The sequence below is a fragment of the Microcaecilia unicolor genome, chromosome 5 (assembly GCF_901765095.1).
Source record: "Microcaecilia unicolor chromosome 5, aMicUni1.1, whole genome shotgun sequence".
NCBI classification, from domain to species: domain Eukaryota; kingdom Metazoa; phylum Chordata; class Amphibia; order Gymnophiona; family Siphonopidae; genus Microcaecilia; species Microcaecilia unicolor.
The window spans coordinates 264,559,870-264,587,499 of NC_044035.1; the positions used below are offsets into that span (position 1 = coordinate 264,559,870).

The 27,630-nt window shown below is 41.5% G+C and overlaps 1 long non-coding RNA gene across 1 annotated transcript; it reads left to right on the forward strand.

Moving 5' to 3' along the window:
- Nucleotides 1-5,876: 5,876 nt before the first annotated feature.
- Nucleotides 5,877-26,713, forward strand: LOC115470898. The gene is made up of 3 exons (XR_003942257.1): nucleotides 5,877-5,993; nucleotides 19,840-19,848; nucleotides 26,704-26,713. It is a non-coding gene; the product is annotated as an uncharacterized LOC115470898 (long non-coding RNA).
- Nucleotides 26,714-27,630: the final 917 nt, after the last annotated feature.

Here is a 27,630-nt window from a genome sequence, read left to right on the forward strand (position 1 = left end):
TTACCAGCAGTCACTTCTTGCTTATTACTGGTGTCTTTGTAAACATTACCTGCAGTGATAAGATGAAAATGATGCGACTTGATGGAGATTGAAAACTAGTTAAATAAGTCTTGCACATGGCTGTGTGCATTACAGGAAGAAGATTGATTGACTGCCAAGTATTAATATTTTCTGAGAAACATGAAATATAACGTGATAACTGATGAGGCTCAGAATTTATATGGTACCATGCAATTTAAAGATGTAATACTCCCAACTGTGTATGGTATATTGAACCATGGATTGTTTTTCGTGGGAGAGAATGAGGAGAGAAATGAAAGGCAAGGGAGTGTTAACTCTGGCAGTAGGTAAATATTCAATAAAAAGTACAATGTGAGAAAAATATATTTTCATTGCATCTCTGTAATTTACTACTGTTACTATTATTCATTTGCACAGCACTACAAGACATAAGTATGCTATACAGACACATGTAAAACACAGTCCCTACTTTATGGAGCTTATAATTAGTGAATACACATAGGGCCACATGCTAAAGATTTCCGCCTAAGTAAGTGACGCGTAGGTTTAGGTACGGTATATAGAACACGCTTAGGCAGAAATCCTAGCGCCTAAAACAACATGTGTCCATTTAGGCCAAGGAAAACATGGCCTAAATCCCTGCATATAAATTTAAACTCACTAGGCCATATTCTCTAACTGCATATGTAAATTTTGGAACACCCATGAAATGCCCATTTCCCTGCCCATAGCCATGCCCCTTTTGAACTGTGCGCATTAGAATTTAGGTGCAGTTCATTTCAGAATATGCTTAGCGAGTTGTGCGTATACATTTTAATTATTGCCAATTACTGCTCATCATTACTTGTTAAGTACTGTTATCAATGATGATCAGCATGTTAAGCCAACTATGTTACGTGCATTGTTATAAAATATGCCTAGATTTTGGCACGGATCTCTAGTGCGTTATATAGAATCTAGGGGATAGGGTCTTATTCTATAAATGTTATGCTACTAAATTTATTCTCCTAAACTATGAGTGCAATCTATTTTGAAGCATATATTAGGCTCATAATTTAGGAGCATTAACCCTTTAGTGTCCAATGTTCCCGTAATAAGCCATATGGGGACAGATTGATGGAAACATTGGACACTAAAGGGTTAATTTTAGGAGCATAAATTTAGGAGCATAAACTTTATAGAGCAAAGCCCATAGACAAGACAAATAATTAGTTTCTGGGAGCTTTGTTAACTTGGAACATTCTTAAAATCAAGAGCCTTATAATCAGAGTTTAAATTTCTTATTCATTTCAAAGAAATTAGTTTTTAGGCCTATAGAAAGAGATAGAGCATGATACACCAGTCCAGGAAGGCCGTTTGAGGTTTTTAGAGGGCACATCAACAACTGAACACCTTCATTTAGGTGCCCTGAAGATGCACAATAAAATCCCATACTCTAATAGAACTTGGGCACCTAGATTCCATTAAAGAATATTAGCTAACCTAGTATTTGTGCAGTTATATCAGCCATAGACCTAGTGTGTGAGGGCACCTAAATGTGGCAGCAACGCATGTAATTTACTATCTTCGGCAAATTATGTTATGTTTATTCCACACTTGATATACCATCTTTCTGTAGATACATGCAAAGTGGTTTATTTATTTATTTATTGTTCACTTATATCCCACATTTTCCCACTTATGCAGGCACAATGTGGCTTACAAACATTAAATAAAATACAGAATAGGAAAACTTAGAAGAATATACAAGGAGTATGCAGGGGGAGAAGCATCTAACAGGGCGAACTAGCAAGGTAGGAGCCAGGGAGGGTGCATCAAGCAGCGGTATAAAGTGAGGAGTAGGTCTTGGCAAAGAAGTAGGTCTTCAACAATTTCTTGAAGAGGGCGTGGTCCGCTTGAGTTTTAAGGTGTTGCGGGAGAGAATTCCAGTACTTAGGACTCCAATAGCGGAAAGATGAGGCGAAGATCCTCTTGTACTTGACACCCTTACAGTTTGGGAAGTGAAGATGGAGGAAGGAACGAGCAGTAGGGTTGGCATTCCTGGGCGGGAGGTCGATCAAGGGATGCATATACTCCGGGGCAAACCCATCGATAATTTTATGGGTCAAGGAGCAGAGTTTAAAGGCAATGCGCTCCTGAACAGGCAGCCAGTGTAATTTGAACCGTAAGGGTTCGGCATATGCAAAGCGTTGCTCTCTCAGGATGAGTCTCGCAGCAGAGTTTACATATACTATGTTTGTGAGTATTTTTCTGTTCCCACAATCTAAGATTATTTGTACCTGGGGCAGTGGAGGATTAAGTGGCTTGCCCAGGATCAGAGGGAACTGTAGTGGGAATTGAACCCAGTTGCCAGGATCTCAACCCACACTGTATTAACCATTAGGTTACAGTGGGATTTGAACCCTGCTCCCCAAGATCTTAACCTATTGCACTAACCATTAGGCCACAGTGGGAATTGAACCCCTCAACCCATTGCACTAACCATTAGCTCAGATTATAGAATACACCTAGTGCCTATCTGCACAACTAAGTTTAGTCGAGGTAAGTTACGCCAAGTAAAACTTGGTATAAATGCTGACACATAAATTAGGTGGAGACTGGGTGTATTCTATAACAATGCACATAGATTTTAGAAAGGGAAAGGGAAATGGGACTTGATATACTGCCTTTCTGAGGTTTTTGCAACTACATTCAAAGCGGTTTACATATATTCAGGTACTTATTTTGTACCAGGGACAATGGAGGGTTAAGTGACTTGCCCAGAGTCACAAGGAGCTGCAGTGGGAATCAAACTCAGTTCCCCAGGATCAAAGTCCACTGCACTAACCACTAGGCTACTCCTAGATCTGCCCATTCCACTCCCCCTTTTCAGTTATGTGCCTTAGAATTTACACGCATCACTACAGAATACGCTTAGACAGTTGTGCACGTAAATTCTAATTAATGCTAAATAGCGTAAATTACTTGTTAATTGGCAATTATCGGCACTGATTGGCTTGTTTGCTAATTAAGTTGCGCACGCTAATCTAGAATACAACTGAATTTGTGTATGCAACTTAAGTCACGTTATATAAAATCCGGGGGGTATATGTGTACTTGTTATATGAGTACCATTATGAAATAACCTCCTCAGTCCAGCACACAGGTCACATCACATAAATCACCATCACAGTCTGGCACTAATGTTGGCATAACAATAGTGACTGACTCCCTCACCTTCCAAGACGGTGTCTTTCAGTCTTGAATTGGAGGTTGAAACACAAGCGTGAGACTGAATTATCCTCTCATCTTCTATGGATTCTACCCATGCTATGCATCTATTGTGGGATAACTGTGAATTCTGGTTTCCTGCGCTTTCAGTCCAGCTGCTTCCCCCACCCAGCACTAAATTCAATAGGGAAAAAAATTTCAATCAAAATAATGATTCTTTAACCAAAATATTATTAGCCATGTGTAAGACTTATTTAACTAGTTTTCAATCTCCAGACTCCATCATCATATCATTTTCATCTTATCACTGCATGCAATGTTTATAAAAACATTAGTAATAACCAAGAAGTGACTGCTGGAACAATGGGATTTCAAAAATGAGGAAATCTCCAAGTAAACTGTAAATCACTCATCGAAGTATAGAAAAGGCTATCATTAAAAACTCATAAATCATTTCTGAATACTTTGGTACAATGTAATTTGATGATCCAAAGGGCCTTCAAGCATTGCATACTTTTCATTATTAAAGTTTTGTATAGTCTTAGTCTTAGGGGATAGTTATCAAGATGTATTAGGGCACTAGCCCATGTTATTTGCTCCTTAATGTGGGTTAAAAGGCTCTAACGCAAGTTGTGGTGCTCTAACACATTGTTATTTAGGTTGCCCTGCATTACATAGGAAAGAGATATACAACATGCAGATGCATATAAAGCAGCTTATTACTATGTAAATATTATAACATGGCTTGTAGTGGGCACCGGATGCACAATGCAAGCCACATTATAGCTGGTAATGAGGTTATTTTTCCACTCAGGAGCATTGGGCAGCTAAGCTGCAGCCTAATGTTCTTAATCACATGTTAAATAGGCTGGTACCCTTAAGAAACAGTGGTGGCCAGAGCACTCCCCCCCCCCCCATCCAATTCCCCCTCTATTGGCCCCCAAATCAAGGCCCTACTATAGTATCCTCCTACCAGACCCCTAAGTAGTAGGAACGCCATAGCAATACTCAGCTGTTCCTGCCCTTGCTGGCACCAAAATCCAAAATGTCGCTGGTGACATCCTAGTGGTAGTTTCATGGTACTAGCAGTAGAGGGTCATGCTTCTATATAAGGGCATTGGGATTACATGGAAACATGACCCTAGAGGTATTATCGCGAAACTACTGCCAAGGGTTGCCATCATCATTTTGGATGACTGCTCCAGCAAGGGCAGCCTATTCATTTAATGGATGGAGGTATTGCGCTTCCTCACCTGAGTGCTTCCGTGAACTGAATCGCTTCAAACTACACAATCACTTTGGCAATGGTGGATAGAGTCTGCATGCTGGGTTTGGTGGCCGTAGCTCTTCGGGGGCCAGAGGAGTTCAGACACGGACAAACAAGCAAACACACGTATCTGCTTTATAAATATAGATATATACACTAAAGCTTCAAAATTATTTTAATTAATTTATCTTTATATGTTCCATGAGTGCACAGTAACACACTGTCCACAAAATGTCCCAGATTATGTTCAAAAAAGTGAAATATGAAATGGATGAAGTTCCTCTATGTTTGCTTTCAACTAAGTCAAACTCAACTTCATAACTACTATATCCACGACTCTACTAATATTTCCTCCTATGCTGCTATAACAATGAAATCTTCCAACGCTGTATTATTATTCCTTTTCCAAGCTCTGAACCCAAACCTGCGTGTGATATCCAATCATAAAGTAGCTTCTCACTATCAAAAACAAGATGTCCTTCAAGTATATTTAGGGTGCTCCTTCACACTCTATCCACATATTCCACACTCTATCGCACCATTTCCATAACTCAACACTGGCCATGTTTCGTTTTCTCTTCATCAGGAGAACATACTGGAAATAAGAATATCTTTTACAAACCATTTATCCCTCTCTATATCACAATTACTTTCTATTTATTTTAAAACATTTATCTTCAAACACCAAGCAACAGCTTCAAAAATCAGTTGGAACACAACTCACCACTCAGGCTGAGCGTCCTACTTCCTGAAAGTCAGCACATGTGCGGTTCTTATATGGCCCTGCTAAATTTAGTCATGTTATGAGTATGGTAGTTTGCATTGACTAATGTTTATTAAGACAGCCCTTATATATAATTAGGATTATGCATATTCATTAGAGATACCCTGAAAACCCAACTGGCCTCCAGGACAAGCTTAAAAACTACTCTGATAGAGGACAAGTCTCCAAAATGCTTTGGGTGTTTTTTTTCCCCTGTCTGCCATTACTGATTGCAGTGATCTACTTAAGCTGATAATCCTGAATTTCCGTATGCTTTTCTTATACAGAAATTTCAACAAACAAAACATGATACAGGTACAGGCAAGGCCCAATCCAGAATAGAGAGCAGGTAATCAGAGGAACAAATAACATGTTAAACTTGAACAAAAAGAAAAAGTGAAGTGCAGCCTGTTTTATTTCTGTGCCTGTACCTGAGGTGTAGCCATGGGGAGGGAGACGGGGGATGGGGGACTCAGGCCTCTCAAATTTTTGGCACCATTAATATGGCTGGCAGAGATCCCCAAGCCCTGCCAGCTGAAGAGTTCCTCTTCTGGCGGCCATAAACTACTCTATGTTCACAGCAGTGGGCCCAGGCCCACCCACTTTGGGCTGAGGCCCACCCAGTAGCAGCACACCTATGGTGTGGCTGGCAGGGATTCCCAAGCCCCACCAGCTGAAAACTCCCAACAAATGTCCCTGCTGCATACCTTGTATATAGCAGATGGCATGCAGGTGAGACAAGGAGAGACCAAATCACCTGTGGGACAGGGAGGGGTTCTTCTGCCCACCCATGTTGGGTCCAGGCCCACTCAAAGTTGGGTGTCTGGCTACGCCCCTGGTTCACAGTCAGCAGCACTTTCCATGGGCCGCCACTGCAGTGCCCCCCTCCCCCGTGCACACTCAGTTTTCATGCACGTGTGAAAGCTTAGAATGCACTGGAGGACATGGCAGCAACACATGGAAAGTGCCGCTGACTGCAAGCATATGAGAGGTTCAGGCCACCGGAGGAGGACATCTGTAACCCTATGGGTTAAATTTGAAAAGATTACCTGGCTCCTTCTAGATCTGGTGTAGAGACAGTGAGCAGCAGTGCAGTGAAACTAAGCAGTCTATGTGCATGCGCTGAGTGTTCCGCATGCTGATGGAACTCTCAGGAGAGTGACAAACAGCTCAGGCTGGCAGTTGGGAAGGAGCTGTATTGGTGAGAACATGTTACTAGGGAAAGACTGGAAGAAAGTTGATGCTGGAGATCATCACCTGAAAGAAAAGGCGCCCACCGTTCAAGAGAGCCAGAGAGAGAAAACAAAGAGAGCAGCTAAGTGACTGGAACTATTTTAAAAAGAGCACATAAGAGAAAATAGTAAAGGAAACCTGAACAATAAGTGAGAGATAACTAAAAGAAGAAAAAAAGAGTAGAGGAAAACTTACATGTTGGGATCCTTGGGGGTCTCCAGGAATCTGAGGGACAGGAGAGGGGAGTCTTTGAAGAGTCTAGTGAGTTTGCAAAATTGATTTTGCTGGACCAGTCTGGGAGCAGGACACAAGATAAGGCATTGACAGACACCTAGGACCAATTGGGGAACAAGACAGAACATAATTACAGAAACAGAAACAGAGAGAGAGAGAGAGAGAGAGAGAGAGATGAGCTAGCTGAAACACATTCAGCACTATCTGGTAGATAAAAGAGTATTTCAAATATCAGGGCATTGATTCAAGTCTTGTTAGGACTTTGTCCTGACAGGTGGCCATGTCACATCCATCAGCTCGTCTATTAAAGTAGTACAGAATATAAATAGAGGAAAGACAAAAAAGGGAAGGGCTCAACCTGATGACTCAATGGCAGTACTATGCGTTACTAATTGAGACACCTGAGACTGATTCTGCGACCTGGTTCTGCTCTTTTGTTGGTCAGGACTGTGGATGATCATACATCATCAATACCAACTGAATGACTTGAGGTTCAACCTATACCCTTCAGAGAACAGTCACTCTAAGGATGGGCTAGAAGGGGAAGAAGAGAGGAAACAGATTAGGTGGAAGTTTCTACCTAGTTATGAATGATGACTCATGGTACCAAAAAGAACAGGAGACAGCTGACAAGCAAAAAAAATAATAAAAATAAAAAAATTATATATGGATGAGGTTATTCAAAGAAAATGGATTTTGTGCAGAAAGAACCTTAAAGTACAGAATATGCTGCCAAGAAAAAGTTCTATTTCACTAACATAAAAAAAAAAATAAATTGGACTGGTTCCTTAAGGGTAATGGCATTACTGGAAGTTCAGATTTAGTGAGTTTTTATTTCTCTGATGCTGATCCAATGTTTTGTTGTATTTGTTTATATTCTTTGGATCTGGAAGGAATCCCCTGCTTCTTAAGCACATCGGTTTAGGCTGCTTTCCCCCAAGTCACCAGAAGACAATGCTTGCTGAAATGTGGGGGTTTGAAGATGATTGAATTCAATTCATTTGTATCATCTTCTGAACCATGTTATGCAATACACACACACTCTCTTGCTTTTTCTCTCACTTTCCACAAAAGGCTTTCATTTTTCTCTCCTGTTTCATTTTCTCACATTTCTGGATTTTGTTGTGTGTTATTAGACTGCCAGGTTTCTGATGGCTGTATTAATCTTGGAAAAACTCGTTTTTGGTAGGTTGTGATAATTTTTATTGTACCAATGTAACAGAATGAATGTTTGTTCCAACACCCAGATCTTTTTCTTGAGCGTTGACCCCCAACTGTGATTCAGATTCTTCTTTCCAATGTGCATCACCGTGCATTTGTCCACATTAAATTTCATGTGCCATTTGGATACCCACAGGCTTATATTCGAAAGAGAGGGGTGCCCATCTTCCGACACAAATCGGGAGATGGGCGCCTTCTCTCAGGAGAGCACAAATTGGCATAATCAAAAGCCAATTTTGGGCGCCCTCAACTGATTTCCATCACGGGGACGACCAAAGTTCATGGGGGTGTGTCGGCAGCGTAGCAAAGGCGGGACTGGGGCATGCCTAACACACAGGCATCCTCGGACGATAATGGAAAAAGAAGGGTGTCCCTGATGAGCACTAGGCCGACTTTACTTGGTCCATTTTTTCTTGCGACCAAGCCTCAAAAAGGTGCCCTAAATGAACAGATGACCACTTGAGGGAACCAGGGATGACCTCCCCTTACTCCCCCAGTGGTCACCAACCCCCTCCCACTTAAACTTTTTTTGCCAGCCTCTGTGCCAGCTTCAAATGTTATACCCAGCTCTATAACAACAGTATGCAAGTCCCTGGAACAGTTTTAGTGGGTGCAGTACACTTCAGGAATGTGGACCCATGCCCCCCCTACCTGTTACACTTGTTGTGGTAAATGTGAGCCCTTCAAAACCCACCATAAACCCACTGTACCCGCATGTAGGTGTCCCCCTTCACCCCTTAGGGCTATGGTAGTGGTGTACTGTTGTGGGGAGTGGGTTTTTGGGGGACTCAGCACCCAAGGTAAGGGAGCTATGCACCTGGGAGCAATTTGTGAAGTCCACTTCAATGCCCCCTAAGGTGCCTGGTTGGTGTCTTGGCATATGAGGGGGACCAGTGCACTACGAATGCTAGCTCCTCCCATGACCAAATGGCTTGGATTTGGTCGTTTCTGAGATGGGCGTCCTCGGTTTCCATTATCGCTGAAAATCGGGGACGGCCATCTCTAAGGATGACCTAAATGTGGAGATTTGGGCATCCCCGACCGTATTATCGAAACGAAACATGGATGCCCATCTTGTTTCGATAATATGGGTTTCCCCGTCCCTTCGCAGGGATGTCCTGCGAGGACGGCCCTAGGAAAACTTGGGCGCCCCGTTCAATTATGCCCCTCCCATTCTTCCAATTTCCTAAGGTCTTCCTGAAATATTTCACAGTCTGCACGTGTTTTAACAACCTTGAATAGTTTTGTATCATCTCTCAATCCCCCCCCCCCCTCATCTTACCTTCAAACTTATTTTATAGCTAGAGGTCACTGGAGTGGCAGCGATTTACCACTGCTACCTGTGGCCTGCCCTTGAGTCGTCTCTCTGATGTGTTCCACACCCTCTGATGCAACTTCCTGTTTCTGTGTGGACGGGACATATTAAATGAAAGGTTCTGGGGCAACTTGCAGGTAGCAGTAGTGAAATCCTGTTGTTGTAGGGGACCTTTAGTATAAAGACAAAAGTGATAGTAGACATGGGGGGAAGGGAGCTGAGAAAAGGAAGAGATGCCCAATTACAGGCAGAGGGGAGGAGAGGGAAGTTGATATAGAGATGACAAACTGTGAGGAAAGGGAGAGGGAAGGGAGACATGCTGAACCTAGGGGCAAAGGGAAGGGAGGGAATGAAAGGGAGGGAAGAGAGAGGGATAGGTGATGATCCCATGGCAGAAGGGAGGAAAGGAGAGATGCTGGACCATGAGAGGGAATTAGGGATTTTAGACTGGGGGGGACTAGTGCAGTAGGAAAGAGAGGGAGAGATGCTGGAACAGTGGGGGAAGGAAAGTTGCAAGATTGTTACCCTCTATGCCAAGGGTCCGTAAATTGTTGCCCTAGGTCTAAAACTAGGGATTTGGGTTGACATGGGGGCTGTTAATGTGAGAAAGAAACTAACACAGGGGCTGTTAATGTGAGAAGGGGTCTGGGAGCTAACATAATGCTGAAGATTGTAGAAAAAGAATGAGGCTGGCAGATGGTGGGGTAGTAAAAGGGGGCACATATTAGGGCTGGGAAAAATGGCTGATGCTAGGTGTGAAGAAACTGTGGGTCCCTTTTACTAAACTGCGTAGGCACCTATGTGCGCTCAACACGTGTCAATTTTGAATTACCACCTGGCTACCCTGTGGCCCGTGCGGTAATTTCATTTTTGACGTGTGTCCATTATTTTTTGGTGCACAGGTAGTAATCAGCATTTTATGCACATAGATCATTACCACCGGGTTACCACGTGAGACTTTATCACTAGGTCAATGGCTGGCGGTAAGGTCTCAGACCCAAAATGGACATGCGGCAATTTTCCATTTTTCAGCAAAAATTTTAAAAAGGCATTTTTTACAGTTGCACTGAAAAATGATTTTGCGCATGCCCAAAACACACATCTATACTACCACAGGCAATTTGTTAGCACACCTTAGTAAAAGGGACCCAGTGTGTTTTAAGCCTGTAAAATGTATTAGATATTTTCCTATTTTAATTATGTCCTGAAGTGTATTTCTCCTATTTGGCCAACAGGTGGTGTTTCTTTGCTGTAAAGCTGTTATAAGGAACTGAATATTCTTTTTCTTTAACATAAGCAAGAAGCAAGCAGCAGTATACTTTCAAATCTTGTTGACTGGGCTCTGATTGGCCCAGGAGCTCATTTCCTTTAGAGTGTACTGATTTTGCCTTCAGTCTTAGCCAGGAGCAAAGAGAGACAGATCTCCTTACTGAGGCTTGGTTAATTATATGCTCTGATCTTCCCAGATACTGTTTAGCCAGTATGCAAATGTTTAGTTAGTGTTATAATTGATTCATATTTCAGTTACCTGTTATTGTTTGCCAATTGCACATTTTTGTCCACTGCTCCATGTTCTGAGAATAAATACATTTGTTTGTTCGTTCTGCCTTTCTGGACTGTTAAAGAATCCTGGTGGTTTGTGTGTTGGGTCTTTGAGTGCTTTCTGGGAACAGGGGGAGCACTGGGACCATGGCTCCAGTAACTTAGAAATCACTGGAGATAATTGGAGAGCGGGAGACTTGCCTAGAGGCAGTTGTGACCCAGTCGGTGGGAGGAGGGTGCTAGTGTAGAGCACAAGCAGCAGGTGCAGGCGGACCTTAGCTGTGCTGGGGATAGACCCTCTAAGTGGCCATAGGGTAACCTCAGGCAGATGGCTAGGCATTTTGTGACACTAGGGCTTTTAGCTAACGTAGGGGATGGGAAAAAAAAGGGCAGTTGGTAAAGAAATCAAATGAGGACAACAAGAAAAAGTTGAAAGGAGAGGCTGGGACAAAGCAGTTTAGTAAAATGCAAAGCCCAGACAACATAAATAGAATAAAGTAACTGGAATCTAAAATATGTAACCATGATAACATTTTCACTTTTTCTCACATACAAATTTTCCCTTCTTTGATTGCTTTTATGTACTATACATTGTGAACCACTATGAAGGCTATGTCATATGGCAGAATATCAAATAAAGATGAAACTTGAAACTTTGCTTTCAGAATTCTTGGAGCTCATATTTCTAGTTTGCGGTTGCTTATTCTGTATTTGAGGTTCTGTCTGTATTCTGTAGGAATGATAGAATTGAGGTATTCTATCAGTTTCTGTATAAAGATTTTTTAGCAGTCTGACTTGTTCTGTTTTTGCAGCAAGAAGTATATTGGTATTCCAGTGTGCTACCTTTTAAAGGTAGAGTTGTTGTTATTTGAGTCCTGAACATTAATGCTGGTTATGATGCAGGTTTTTAATATAGGTCTGGAATGGAGGTCTTGCAGAGTTTGGTTACTGAAGCTCTAAAGGTTCCCCCCTCCCCCAGTTCCTGCTGTTTTGGAAAAGATAATGTTATAGGGGCCAATCTTAATTTTCTGCCCAGGGCCCATTCAATTCCTGCTATGCCACTGGCAGACACATCCTTGTAGGCCTCCCTCCTATAGTCTCCACAAGATTTTTTTATTCATGGTCTCCCCATTCACACCCCTACACCCACATTTCAAGTCTCCAGAAGTAGCAGGAAAAGCGCAGAGCCTAGCTGAGGGAGGAAGCTTTAATAGTTTGTGAGTGAACATGGGGACTAGGCAAGAACATACTTCAAATGGAGTGACTTAATGGTTAAAGCTGGAGAGCTGGCAATTTACCCAGTTCCCATGAAATTTTAGGCTAGTCCTGGGTTTCTGACAACTCAATTTTCTTGCATAATGGAACCTGAAGTACGGGTTACCCAGCGGTAATTGGGCAGTGCCACACGAAGAGCAGGAACCTTTATCGCCACCTCAGTGGGTAGTGGTAAGTGCTCCCACCCAGCAAAACACACTGTGATTAAGCAAGAGTCACCTGACCAACCACACTCCGTGCCTGACTTCAGACAAACCCCAGCACACAGTCAGCCATAGGTATCTGCTGCCAGTGTGCTAGATACTTCAGAGAGAGAAATCATTTCCAAATCAACACTGACTGAAATTGAGATGATGGATATAAACTTAACTACTCAGATCTAGCCATATATAGAGAGCTGCTGCTACACATGGGGCCAATGTGGCTCCCATTGCCACACCTCTTGTCTGTTAGTAATATGCTCCTACCAAAAGTAATTTTCTGTAATTACCAATGTTACTAAGGACATCAAAAAGTTGTAGATATGTGTGCTGGCTGTGATTGATTCTCAAGAGTTGCCTGGATAACTTTCAAAGACCCTGATTGCGGGATCAATATATAAAGGGCTGTCACATCTAACGGCGTTAATAGCCAGGTGCTAAGTTCCAAATTATCACCTGGCCATTTACCTTGTGAGTCCTTACTGCCTCCTATTTACTTGGCAGTAAGGGCTCATGTGCTAACCCCGCAGTAATCAGGCAAAGTGTGGCAATGAGGCTGCCCTGCCTATTTTCGTCAGGAATGCCCCCCATGGTAGAAAATAGAAAATTACTTTCTGCCATGGAAACCTGCATGACAATTTTGGAATTACTGCTGGGCTTCTGCACTACCCCATGGTAGGGCCAATTTGGTGCACGCTACCCACATGCTAGTTCTACCACACCTTTGTAAAAGGGCCCCTTAGTTGTCTAAGTTTTAAAACATTTCCTTTGCAAGGTTATTAACCTGAGGCTCCAAAGACATGGCAGAATCTGATGACTTCTAGAACTCTAGAAGTTTTCTCAACCGAAAGGTAGGAATCATTACCTAATGAAGTAGTATTTGGAACTTTATTTAAATCAGAACTCAACCAAAAGATTTTAGTCTTATCTGTATGTCTATATATCAGCACAATTTTGTAAGAGCCATTTGCTGCTGGTAAAACATGCTTTTCACATGGAGAAGGTTTAGAAAGTTACCTCTAATATGACTTTGCTATTGTATTAAGAATATGAGGCATACCATTCTGAGTCAGACCAAAGGTCTATCCAGTCCAAGATCCTGTCTCCGACATTAGACTACCTAGAAGTACCCAGGAGATCTTAAACAGTTGATTCATTCTTTGCTGCTCATTACCAGAGATAAGAGGTGTTCTTGGAAAATTCTTCAAATAATTATTAGCACTAGGAACCTGTCCAATCCATTAACCAGATCCTCTGGCATCAAATTTCACAGTTTGTTTATGACTGAAAAATTATGTTTTCCAATTTATTTTAAATCTGCAACCTTTTAGTTTCCCCAGTTTTCCCCTAATCCTAGTAACATTCAAAGGAGTAAATAACTTTTCACTTTTAACATGCTGTACCTGACTCAGGGGAGGAGTTATCAATGTGGGTTACCATAAAACACATTATTCTACTGTTAATCCCAGTTATTAGTAACTAGAGGCCCCTTATACCAAGCTGCAGAAAAAGGAACCCTGCGGTGGCATTGGAGCTTGTTTTTCACACGCACTGAGGATCCCTTTTACCACAGCTGGGAAAAGGCTGTTTAAAAACAAAAGAAAATGGCCATGTGCTAATCACAGGGATTAGCTCATGGCCATTTCTAGAGGAAGCTCTTACCACCACTAATTTAACAGTAAGGGCTCCTGTGCAACCAGGCAGTGCATGGCGCTGTGTAAGCCCCATCGTTACAAAAATACAAAATATTTTTGTAGCACCAGAAATGGCACATGCTGGGAGTGGGAACTACTGCCAGGCTGTGGTAGCCTGGTGGTAGTCCTGATTTGGCGTGCAAAGCAGAGGTAGCTCTACCACCGCTTTGTTAAAGGACCTCTGAGTCTTACTGCATGAAATGGGACCTGTGCTAAAATAGCACAAGTTAGTGAACATCAATTTGATTTATTTTCTTTTTCAACTAAGTCTAGTACCTTCATTAATGTCTCAGATTCTATTTGGTCCAAATCTCTTTGGTCTGATCACTATGTTACAATTTAATTTAAATTGGTTGAAAGTAAAGAAAATTAAGATTAGAAAAAAGTACACTATCCCACTAGAAAGAAAATTGATAGCTCACTTTTCTGGAATGCAATTAATTTTAAAAAGACTTCTGATACAGTATCTTTTATTAATAACTGGAATTGAGCAGGGAAAAGGTTTTGGACAACTTGGCACCATTATATATGAAAACACAACAGGTTAGAGCTAGTAATAAATGGTTCAATTTGGATCTTCTAGCTTTAAAACTAAAAGCTTGTAGTTTGTAAAGAAAATGGAAAAAAGACTGTAGTAGCCAGAATAAATTACTTTGAAGACAGGCCATATTAGTTTATAAACAGAAATTGAAAGAGACTAGAAAAGAATTTTATTCGAAGAGGATAAGCGAAGAAGTTATAGACACTAGAAAGCTATTTAAAAATTTCTCCTCTCTATCACCCAAGATAATCACCTGAATACAACTGATGCTTTCCCTAATGCTAAGTAATTAGCAGATTACTTCCGTAAGAAAGTCTGTGTCATCAGAGCTCAATTTACAATTACTTATGAAAATTTGGATGTACAGTGCAATCCGCTTAAGTGCAAGGGTCTAGGACCAAAGATATACATGCAGTTAACCGGAGCGTGCACTTAACCGTTGTGACCCAAAGAAGCTTGACAGCTGATAAACATATGTACAGTACTGTTTATTATACATACAGTATACAGTCTCCGTTAACTGACGTTATACAGTCTCTGTTAACTGATGTTAGGCTTACTTGAAGTAATCAATCATAGTCCTCTGTTCACTCTTGTGTCTGTGTGTGTGAGTTTCATCATCTGTTTCATCAGAATGAACAGAGAGGGTAAACAGCATACATAGAAAGTATACAGACAAAAAAAGCAACACTGGGCCTTCAAGACTGAGACAACAGAAGTGATTTATTGATAAGTATTTTTGAAACCAGTTTTTAGACGTTATTCTATGAAGTCATCAGAAGTGTGTTCAAATCACAAGTGGATGTGTCAGGGGCATGTCCCAATACTCAGACGTTTTCTGCCATATGGAAAAAAACAAAAATGTCCAGGGCTCTGACTGGGACATTTTGGTCTATATTTGTTTTATAATGAATAAGCCACAAAAAAGTGCTCAGAATGACCAGATGACCACTGCAGTAATAAAGGAATGCCCCCTTACTCCTTCAGTAGTCACTGACCCCCTCCTACCCAGCAAAGATGTAAATGAAACATTACATATGAGCCTCTATAACAGCTTCAGATGTTATGGCCAGTCCTATTAGAGCAGCAAGCAGGTTCCTGGAATAGCCAAGTGGTCGGAGTAGTGCACTGTATATGACATGGAGGGGCATTTTCGACCGGGAATGCCCATCTCTAAGGGCGCCCATCTCCGAGGATGGCACCACGAAAGGGCGGGGCCAACCATATTATCGAACGAGATGGGCGTCCATCTTTCGTTTCGATAATACAGTTCGGGCCGGCCAAATGTCAGAGATGGCTGGCATCGGTTTTCGCTGATAATGGAAACCGAGGCCGGCCATCTCAAACCCAGCCAAATCCAAGGCATTTGGTCGTGGGAGGGGCTAGCATTTGTAGTGCACTGGTTCCCCTGACATGCCAGGACACCAACCGGGCACCCTAGGGGGCACTTCTATAAATTAAAAAAAAATAATAAAAATAGCTCCCAGGTGCATAGCTCCCTTACCTTGGATGCTGAGCCCCCCGAATCCCCCCAAAACCCACTCCCCACAACTCTATACCATTACCATAGCCCTTATGGGTGAAAGGGGGCACCTACATGTGGGTACAGTGGGTTTTGTTGGAATAATGTATTGTATTTTAACATGCATTGCCTGTCAGCAATCTTTTCTCTGTGATTACTCTGTGACCTCTGATGTGAATTGTTTAGAGAGGTCACACCCATGCAACTTCCTGTGGGGGTTAGGCACAGCACATGGAGCTCATGTTCTCTCCTAACCTGAGAGGATCTATGGTGGTGTGAGCATCCATTACCATCTAAGCACATGGAAAGAGCTGATAATCCAAATGTATAGTATTATGTATATATAAGCCTGTCTGATTATAATCTAACTACAAACTGTGAGTAAACAGATGTTTTGTTACTTCAACTTTAAAGTGACTCAGCAGTGAATTATTCAGGGGTGTATGAGAGAGATGAAGAAAGAAATTAACATTTCTAAAGCTGAAGCTGTGTGTATAAAATCTGCTAATTATTTACTACAAATAATCCAACAAAAGGGTTATGGGCCCAGGGCCAGAAATTGAAAAAGAAGAGAAATATTACCAGGCAGTAAAAAAGCCACATTTTTCTCTTAAGTTTTAAAAGAAAGATTCAGTCTGTCTCTCTCTCTCCCCCCACACACCAAACAGCAGGCAAGGCTAAGAAAATGGCTGAGGGAGGAAATTCACCATTTTTCTACTCTCTCAAGGTGCCTAAATTAACTGAATTTAATTATCAGCAGTGGGAACTAAGATTCATATGTCTCCTTCAAGCAAAGAAACTAAATATATGCTTAGACCAAAACAGAACAGCTGAAAATATGGCTGAATGGGACAATGCAAACTATTATGTGAAGTGCATGTTTTTGGAAGCTCTCTCAGAGAAACAAGCCATATTAGTGGAGGGAAAAGATACACCAAAGGACATTTTATATAAACTGAGAACTATGTATGCAACTACATATGCAAAACAGCAACCAATTTGGTTGGCAGAGTTGAATGAAACCAAATTAAGGGATAAAAGTAAATGTAATGATCACATTATGCATCTTATGTCTTCATTTCAAAAGCTAGAACTTTCTGGAATTCCCATGTGTGATGCATTGAAAAGAGCATTTCTTTTTACCTCACTATCAAAGAAGTTTGATGTTTTTAGGTCTGTAAATGAAGCCATTGAAGGGCAATCTTTTGAACAGGCAGCATCAAAACTAAGGCAGGAATGCATAATAAATGATTCTGAGGAGATGTGTTCTCAAAGCAAGTCAGAGAGAAATGAAACAAATTTCTTGGCAAAGAACAGAGGAAGGCGGAGCTATGGGAAAACTCCACCCAAGGGCAAGCTGATTTGCTATTCATGTGGAAAGGAGGGACATGTATCTAAATGGTGTAAGGAAACACAAAACACTCCCTCTAGCTCACCTAAGCCAATGGAACTAAAGAATTTTCAAACCAGGAAATGTATGAAGGACAATGATAAACATAAGGGCTTTCTAATGGCAGAAAAATCTTTGACTATGGTAAATAATAATTCAAATGAAAGTACTTGGATTTTGGATTCGGGGAGCACATGCCATTTAACCAATTGTAAGGATTTCTTTCAGGAAATGTGTCCAGAAGAAGGTATTCTTAATACTGCAAACGCAGGGACTGCTAAGATCCAAGCAAAAGGTATTGGATTCTTAAAATGCAAAGTGTCTAATGAAGTTAAAGAAATTCCTGTAAGTGATGTCTTGTATATTCCCCAAGCAGTTTGCAATATGCTTAGTGTATCTACATTAGATAAGAAGGGATTTGCGATTCATTTTGAAAACAGTAAGTGCACAATCTCTAAAAATGATGAAGTGTATGCTGAAGCTTTTATGCATAATGATGTTTATAAACTGAGCATTTCAGGTGAAGCCTCACATCTGGCGCAAGTAAGGAAGAATGATGGTAAATGTAGTCTGGAAATCTGGCACCGCCGCCTGGGACATCGTGATTCTAAGGTGATCCAGGATCTTCGCAGTGGGCAACTAGCCACTGGCATTCAGATAAGTGCAGATGCTGGTAAAATGGAGAAATGCATAGACTGTGTTACTCAAAAAGGTGTGAGACCCTCATTTCCTGCATACACAGGAAATAGGAGTAATAAAGTACTGGACTTAATACACAGTGACTTATGTGGACCGTTTAATATCCCATCATTGGGAAATAACAGATTTGTGCTAATATTCTTGGATGATTTCTCTAGATATTGTGTGGCCTATTTGCTGAAAGAAAAAAGTCAAGTCACAGACATGCTGAAGAAATACGTAGCCATGGTGAGCAATAAATTTGAAAGAAAACCAAAGGTTCTTCAGACCAACAATGGTGGTGAGTTCACTTCACAAAGCATGCGCACATTTCTAGAACAAGAAGGCATTCAGCATATCACAACAGTAGCTTATACACCAGAGCAAAATTCTGTTGCAGAGAGAAAATTTAGGTCACTTGTGGAAATGACCAGATGTATGCTGTCAGATAGCAATCTCCCTAAAAGACTATGGGGGGAAGCCATTCTCACAGCAGTGTACCTACAAAACAGAATGCCAACTAAAGGCGCTGAGCGCACACCACATGAGACATGGCATGGTAGGAAGCCAAACCTGTCACACATAAGAACATTTGGAAGTACAGCATATGCTCATGTACCAAAGCAAAGAAGGCATAAGCTGGATTCCACAACAGAAAGGGGCATTTTAGTTGGCTATGCTCCAGGACACAAAGGATATAGAATTTTGAATCTGAAAACTGGCATTGTTGGCATAAGACATGTTACATATTTTGATGAAAACAAAAGGGTTGATAAAGGCTGGATTATCCCAGATGAGCCTTATCATCCAGAATATGAAACTAGAACCATAATAGACATGCCAGTGCATATAAATGCCATACCAAGGCAGATGTCTGAAAGCAACTCACCTGTATCTAACGAGGAACAGGCAGAGGAAGCAGACACAGAAAGGATCATTGAAGAAGACAGTACAGTTGGAGAAGGGGAATCAATTGGAGAAGGACTCTCAGATTTAGAGGATGCGGAAAGGTCAGACCAACCTGTTGTCAGACGCTCATCCAGGGAAAACAAAGGTGTTCCACCCCCAAGACTGTCTTACCTAACAAAGTCAGCAGAAGCTCAAGAGCCCTTAACATGGGATGAGATTGAGAAAATGCCAGCAGAAGAAGCTGCTGAATGGCATAAAGCTGCACAAGAAGAAATTGATGCATTGGATAAAAATAATACTTGGATTCTTACAAAATTACCTCCTGGCAAGAAAGCTATAGGATGCAAATGGGTATTCAAGTTAAAAAGGAATGCACAAGGAAAAGTGGAAAGGTATAAAGCCAGATTAGTCGCAAAGGGATATCTTCAAAAATATGGAGAAGATTTTGATGAAGTGTTTGCACCTGTAGTGAAACACACGACAATTAGAACACTTCTGAGCATTGCAGTCTCAAAAGGCATGCAAGTCAACCACATTGATGTGAAAACAGCATTTCTTCATGGAGATATAACTGAAGACTTGTACATGGAACAGCCAACAGGTTTCATAAATACAAAACAAAGACAGCTAGTGTGTAAATTAAACAAAGGTCTTTATGGATTAAAGCAAAGTGCAAAATGTTGGAATGACAAATTGCATGAAATATTGACAAATTTAGGATTTAAGCAAGGTGAAGCAGATAAATGCTTGTACACTAGGTGCACAAATGGACAATATGCATACATTTTAGCTTTTGTTGATGATCTGCTCATTGCAAGCGAAAGTGAGCAAGAGTACAAGGACATTGTAAAATATTTAAACCTGAATGTTGAGATAAAAGAACTTGGTAATGTGTCATACTATCTTGGTATAGAAATTGAGAAACAAAATGATGGTTCTTATCTTCTAAGCCAGAAGCAGAAAATAAATGAGCTTATTGAAAGTTTAGGTATGCAAGATGCCCAAGTTGTAAGCACTCCCATGATCACTGATTTTCTGAAGGATGAAACAGTAAGAGAACCTTTACCAGATAACATCCAATATAGATCAGCCATAGGTAAGCTTTTATATCTAACTACCACATACAGGGCTGATATAGCAAATGCAGTAGGAATTTTGAGCAGAAGGGTCAGCTCACCTACCAAATCAGATTGGACTGCAGTTAAAAGGATGGTAAGGTATTTAAAAGGTACCATTGATTGTAAATTAAAGATTTCAGCCAATAGTAATCCAAAACTAATATGTTACTGTGATTCAGATTGGGCAGGGGATCATTCTGATTATAAATCCACAAGTGGATATGTGTTTATGTATGGAAATGTACAAATTTCTTGGGCCAGTCATAAACAAAGTATTGTGAGTCTGTCTTCTACAGAAGCTGAATATGTGGCCGTATCAGAAGCGTGCAGAGAACTGATGTGGATTGAAAAACTTTTGCTGGAGTTTGGAATAGCTGAACAGAGACCAATCCAGATAATGGAAGATAATCAAAGCTGCATCAGACTGTCACAGAATGACAAGGTTCAGTCACGCACCAAGCACATCGCAACGAAATACCACAACGTGCGAGAGCTGGCGAAAGAAGGGGTCATCAGTCTACACTATTGTCACACCAGTGAGATGACAGCTGACATCATGACCAAACCGTTACCCAGAGAACATTTTGTGAATCTGCGAATAAAGCTTGGACTTTGTATGAATAAATAATTGCATGACAGTTATGCATGAGAAGGGGTTTGTTGGAATAATGTATTGTATTTTAACATGCATTGCCTGTCAGCAATCTTTTCTCTGTGATTACTCTGTGAACTCTGATGTGAATTGTTTAGAGAGGTCACACCCATGCAACTTCCTGTGGGGGTTAGGCACAGCACATGGAGCTCATGTTCTCTCCTAACCTGAGAGGATCTATGGTGGTGTGAGCATCCATTGCCATCTAAGCACATGGAAAGAGCTGATAATCCAAATGTATAGTATTATGTATATATAAGCCTGTCTGATTATAATCTAACTACAAACTGTGAGTAAACAGATGTTTTGTTACTTCAACTTTAAAGTGACTCAGCAGTGAATTATTCAGGGGTGTATGAGAGAGATGAAGAAAGAAATTAACATTTCTAAAGCTGAAGCTGTGTGTATAAAATCTGCTAATTATTTACTACAAATAATCCAACAGGTTTCAGGTGGGTTTTTAAGGGCTCCCATTTTCCACCACAAGTGTAACAGGTAGGGGGGGGGATGGACCTGGGTCTGCCTGCCTGAAGTCCACTGCACCCACTAAAACTGCTCCAGGGACCTGTATACTGCTGCGATGGACCTGAATATGACATTTCAGGCTGGCAAAAAATGTTTTTAAAGTTGTTTTTTTTGAGGGTGGGAGGGGGTTAGTGACCACTGGGGGAGTCAGGGGAGGTCATCCCTGATTCCCTCCAGTGGTCATCTGGTCAGTTCGGGCACTTTTTTGGGATTTGGACCTGAAAAAAAAGGGACCAAATAAAGTGGACCAAATTCTCGCCAGGGACGCCCTTCTTTTTTCCATTATCGGCCTAAGGCACCCATCTCCTAAGCACGCCCCGGCACGCCCCTGTCCCGCCTTCGCTACCCTTCCAACACGCCTCCTTGAAATGTTTGGCTGGCTCCGCGACGGACTGCAGTTGAGGCCGGCCAAAATTGGCTTTCGATTATGCCATTTTTCGCCGGCCTTGAGAGATGGCCGGCCATCTCTCGATTTGTGTCGGAAGATGGCCGGCCTTCTCTTTCGAAAATAAGCTGGACAGGCTCATAATCCACTCTAACAATTACACTTGCAGTGGAGAGTGTCAGCACCTGCAAATAACCCCCCCCCCCCCCAAAAAAAAAAAACCTACTGTACCTACATATAGGTGACACCTGCAGCCATAAAGGATATTGTAGGGGTATATAGTTGAGTTCAGTAGGTTTTTCTTGGGTTTTGAAGGGCTCACCATACAATATAAAGGGCTAATGGTAAGATGTGTACCTAGGACCTTTTATGTGAAGTTCAGTGCAGTGTCCCAAGGGTACTCCACTGCTCTGCTGGGATGCCTTTGTGGCCATTCTACTAAGAAAGTTGTTTCCTCCTATGTTCAAATGGCTTGATTTTGTGCATTTTTCACTTGGACTGGGTTTGTTTTGGTTTTTTTTTTTTTGTTTTTTTTAATGGCCCAAAAAGATGGATGTACTAAGTACAACAATATCTAGGAAATAGTCATTTTCAAAGAAAAAAGATAGATGTTTTTCTGGTTTAAAAATGGTTATTTTCACGACTTTGTTTTTGAAAGTTTTCAGCAAAACATCCAAAGCCAGATTTAGACATCATCAAAAATGGCCCTCCACGTGTTTTAATAGATCAAACATTATCCTTAGAACCACAAATAAATAACTTGGTATAAAGTCATTCCATCAGATGAGAAAATTAAGATAAATCCAGAAAATTTTTAAAGAGTCAGGTTTTAGGTTGCTGACAATCTTTAGTACTAAACTTGTGCAATATCATTTTTCTGGATTGCCCTAAATTTTTGAATAGAAAATTACAAGCTATCCAGAATACCTCTATACAGTTGATTTTATCCCTACCCAGAGTTGAAAGAATAACACCTTTCCTAATTTGCTTACACTAGCTTCCAGTAGAAGCCTGGATATTGTTTACATTTTATTGTACACTCTAAGATTTGGTATGGCTTCCTTATACATATATGATGTGGTGATCTATTCAAGATTTTAATATTTTTCATTCTGTACACAATCCATCTATTTTCATGACCCATAGGGGTTAAGATTTAAAAAAAAACTCTTTATCTTATCAACCAGCGCATTAGAAGAAATTGCCTTCTAACATTCAATCTATTTCAAATTATATTTGATTTAGAAGAGACTTGAAAACTTTCTTTTCCAGAAATGTATACTGAATGGATAGGCTATTTCTAATATTTTGACTATTACTATACTTCTTGGTTGACTGTCCAATTTCTTTATTGTAATCCACAGTGAACGTCTATGAGATATTTGTGGAATATGAGTTGTTATTGCAAAATAACACCTGTTAACATTAGCCCATAATAACTAGGGAAAGAAAATGGAACTTGATATACCACCTTTCTATGGTTTTTACAACTACATTCAAAGCAGTTTACATAGTATATACAGGTACTTATTTGTACCTGGGGCAATAGAGGGTTAAGTGACTTGTCTGAAGTCACAAGGAACTGCAGTGGGAATTGAACCTACTTCCCCAGGATCAACGTCTACTGCACTAACCAATAGGCTACTCCTCCACTCCTACACACTTTCTTGTTTTATAAACATTTATCATATTCTTTTTCACTCAGTTGTAGTTATTACTTTACAGCATCTTGAGCATTGTTTGGAAAGGCATTTTTAAAATGTAATAAAGAGGTGGTCATGGCCCCATCACAATGTTTGCAAACCTTTCTTGGTAGAATACTGCAGAGAGTTTGCCATTTTCCTATCTAGTCCACTGTCCTGGTGGTCCCTAATTCACATACAAGCCTAAGCCTGTTTAGATTTTGAAATTTAGGGCCCTGTTTAATAAGCGGTAGTATAGACGAGTTAACATTTTTAACACGCATTAACCATGTACGCGCGTTAACCATGTATGTGCCTACAATATCCCTATAGGCGCCTACATGGTTAGCGTGTGCGCTAAGTGTAGGCACACTAAAAATACTAACACACCTTAATAAACAGGGCCCTTAGTGAGTTTATGTTCTCCCAGGCCAGTTTTGCTGGGGATGCATAGAAATACTGTAAATGCCAAAAAATAATATTTTTTATTAGGGATGGGCAGTCATTTACAACAACAGAGGAAATGTCAACGATATTTTCACTGTTTTCTGTGTTTCGCAAATGACTGGGCAGAGTGTCATTTGCCAGTGATGGGTTTGGCAACTACACCCCCCCCCCCCAGCCCTTGGGCTCTCCCCAATCCATGGTGGTCCATCCTGCCCATGGCTGCAGCTGCATCCAATATAGGGGCTGCAACCTTTTATCCTAGACTTGGCCGCCATACTTTTGCATGCATACATTTTATGATTTTTAATAGTCACCAGGAGCAGTGATGGAAAAGGCGACTTATATATAATAAATAAATAGGGTTGCCAACTGGCTCCAGATTCACCCAACAAAGTTGATCCAGCCCTGGGTTTACCCCGTTGCATGCAGGGACTTGTTCTTTTTTTTTTCTTTTTTGTGGAATCCAGTTTGGAAATAAGAGCTACAAATCCCTGCATGCAACAGGTTAAAACCAGGACTGGATCAATCATGTTGGGCAAATCTGGGGTCAATTGGCAACACTATACTTTGGGCAACTATATAGACATGTATTTCTGCATATTAAATCCTGACTAAGCCCCTATATCTTGTGAAATATATCAGATTAATAATCTATTAACCTACTACATGTTTTAGGTTAAATAAGAGCAACAATATTCAGAAATAGCCTGCATTAAACAAACAAAAATGATTACCAATATTGCTATTAAATGCCACCCTCCCCCAAACTGTACAGGTACTATAGATAGGTCAAGTTTTCAGGTTATACGCAAGGCGATCTTGAACATAACGGAGGTAATATTTAACCTGCTAAGGTGAGTGATTATTTTTTTAAACACTGGCTATTGCTGACTTTATATAACCAGATATTCTGTTTTGGTGACTGCCCCCAAATATAACAACCACCACAAATTAGACTATAGAAGTAAATGCAGAAAAAAAAATTCCAGGTGCCCAAGATAACCACATTGTTTTTCCTTTTGGGCACACTCAGGGGTCCTTTTACCAAGCTGCAGGAAAAAGGGCCCTGCACTAGCGGCAGGGGCTGTTTTTCCCGCACGCCAGGGCCCTTTTTACCACAGTGAGTAAAAAGCCCCCAAACATGGCCATGCTGTAACAGAACTCTTACCACATGACCATGCAACAGGGAACACTTACCATCACCCATTGAAGTGACAAAAAGGGCTCCTGCGGTAACCCAACAGTAACCGGGCAGCATGCGGCGATGCACGATTACAGCCGCGCAAGCCATTTCCAGGGTTTTTTTTTTCTCCTGGAAATGGTATACACCTTGGATGGAACCACTACTGGCAGCCGCATTGGGCCAGTGGTAGTCCCAATTTGGCGTTTGGTAAGCCCGCGTTGGGCTTACCGATGCTTTGTAAAAGACCCCCTTAGTGACTAAACTCAATTATTTGCCACCATTCCAAAACAGGCTTTGAAATAAAGATATTCAAAAGCTGTGAGGTCTGCAGGAATTAGTATTCTGGAAGATAGGAGTGAAAAAAAAAAACAGCCAGACTTCAAGCACTGACTACTGTCAAATCTTTCTTTCATTACATGCACAGCAGTGACTACTGCAGTCAGCGGGAATGAACACAACTTCAGTCTCTGCAAAGGGAAAAGGCTCTGAAAGTGTGATTGTAAACAATTCAGAAAGGTATGCAAATGAGCTCTTACCCATGTATGGGGCTGTCTCCTCCCTCCTTGGTAGCACAGCAGAACTCAGATGATTAAAGTGCTAGAAAATGCTGCAGTGGACAAAACCAGAAAAGAAAACCAACGATCTTGGCTATGCTTTGGTTATGCTTCCTTTATACAGAGAAGGCAGACTTTGCTCATGCTCTAAAAATCAGCCCTTGGCAAGATAAAATATTGAAAACCATGCAGGAAAAATGAACTGCATTTCACGCATTCCTCTTGCTATGCATGTATTTTGCTTTGCAGGTGGAATAGACAAACTCCATTGCAATTCATTTTGCCAAAATGCTTTGTCTACTGTATACAGACATTAGAGGTATAATGAGGCATGAAAGTACACTAAGAATCATGTTAGGAGAAAAAAAGGTGCTATGCAAGAAAATAAGAACCTTCAAAGATTCCTTATTTATAAGAGTAGAGTATTAAAATGACTTGGGAGGAAGGGGCCAGATTCAGGAGGAACTATTAAGAGAGAGCAGCAGCATTTCTCAAATATTAACTTGTTATGATCATTACAGTTAAAACAATTGGTTCAATAGAGAGATGGGGGGGGGGGGGGGATTTTGTAAATGGCATCCAAAGCTAGGCGCTGGGAGGATCTGCACTTGTGACCTGGATTGGCCACTGTTGAAACAGGATACTGGGCTTGAAGGACCTTCGGTCTGACCCAGTATGGCAACACTTATGTTCTTATGAGCCCTTTTATTAAACTGTAGTAAAAGTGGCCTGCATAGTTTTGGCATGTGAAATTGTCCTATGCTGGGCCACTTTTTAACATGATGGGAAAAAGACCTTTTTTAAAAATGGGGCAGTAAATGTCCAAGCGCTAATATTAAAATTAGCATGTGGCTCTTTACTGCCTGAGCCCTTACAGCCACCTATTTAGTAGGTGGTAAGGGCTCACACACTAAACCCACACTAATCAGGCAGCGCGTGGCAATGTGGCCATGCGCCAATTACCATTGGGAACGCCTCCCATAGTAGAAAATAGAAAATTATTTTCTACCATTGCGCCAACTTCAGAACTACCGTTGGGCTTCCACGCTACCTCGGAGATAGGGCTGATTTGGCACATGCTACCCACACAGTAACCCTACCGCGCCTTTGTAAAAGGGCCCCTAAACTAGTGTTCTGCAAAGGTTGCTCTGCGCAGACTGCCCTTTATACAATACTGGTTAGCACAGATCTCAAGCCTAACTTTGAGTGCCAAATGTATGCCTGCTGAAATCTAGTTGAGCATATAAATCACCCTATTTTATAACATTTCACCTAACTTCTAAGAACATCTCTTGATCCACCCATGCCCCTCCCATGACCATGCCTCCCTTTGAATTGTGTGCTATACAATTTAGGTATACATGTTCTAAAATAGGGCATGGGACAGATCTGCATGTAAACCAGTGGTGTAGCTATGGGGGGCAAGGGGGCCTAGGCCCCCTCAAACTGGCTCCTGGGCCCCCGGTTTGGCTGGTGGGGGTCCCCAACCCCAGCTAGCTAAAGCATTTGTCCTGCGCTGGTCTGACATTGATGGTGCCCTGTCCTGTTTTTCAGTGCTGTGCTCGCTCGTTTTAATAAAACTGAGCATGCTCATGCATGCTCGGTTTCATTAAAATGAGCGTGCACTGCATTGAAAGCAGGACAGGGTGCCAGCAATTTAAGACCAGTGCGGGACAAATACTTTAGCTGGCGGGGGTTAGGGACCCCCACCAGCCAAGGTACCTTCCACGGGCAGTAGTAGCAGTGGTGGCGGGGGGGGGGAGCAGCGGCGGTGGGGAGGCAGAGTCAGTACCTTCTAGCAGCAGCAGGGGGGAGCAGGGGTGGTGACAGTGGGGAGGCAGAAACAGTGGCAGCGGGGAGGCAGAAGTGGCGGGGCAGGGTTGGTGGCAGGAGGGTGGCAGCAGGGAGGCAGGACAAAATGTACCCCCCCCCCCACCTTGGGCTCTGGCCCCCCTCCTTTTGAGGTTTGGCTACATTCCTGATGTAAACCCAAATGAATGCCAATTAACACCAATTATTGATAAGGCTGATTAACTCATTAATTTGCGTTCGGATCGGGGATCTGCACC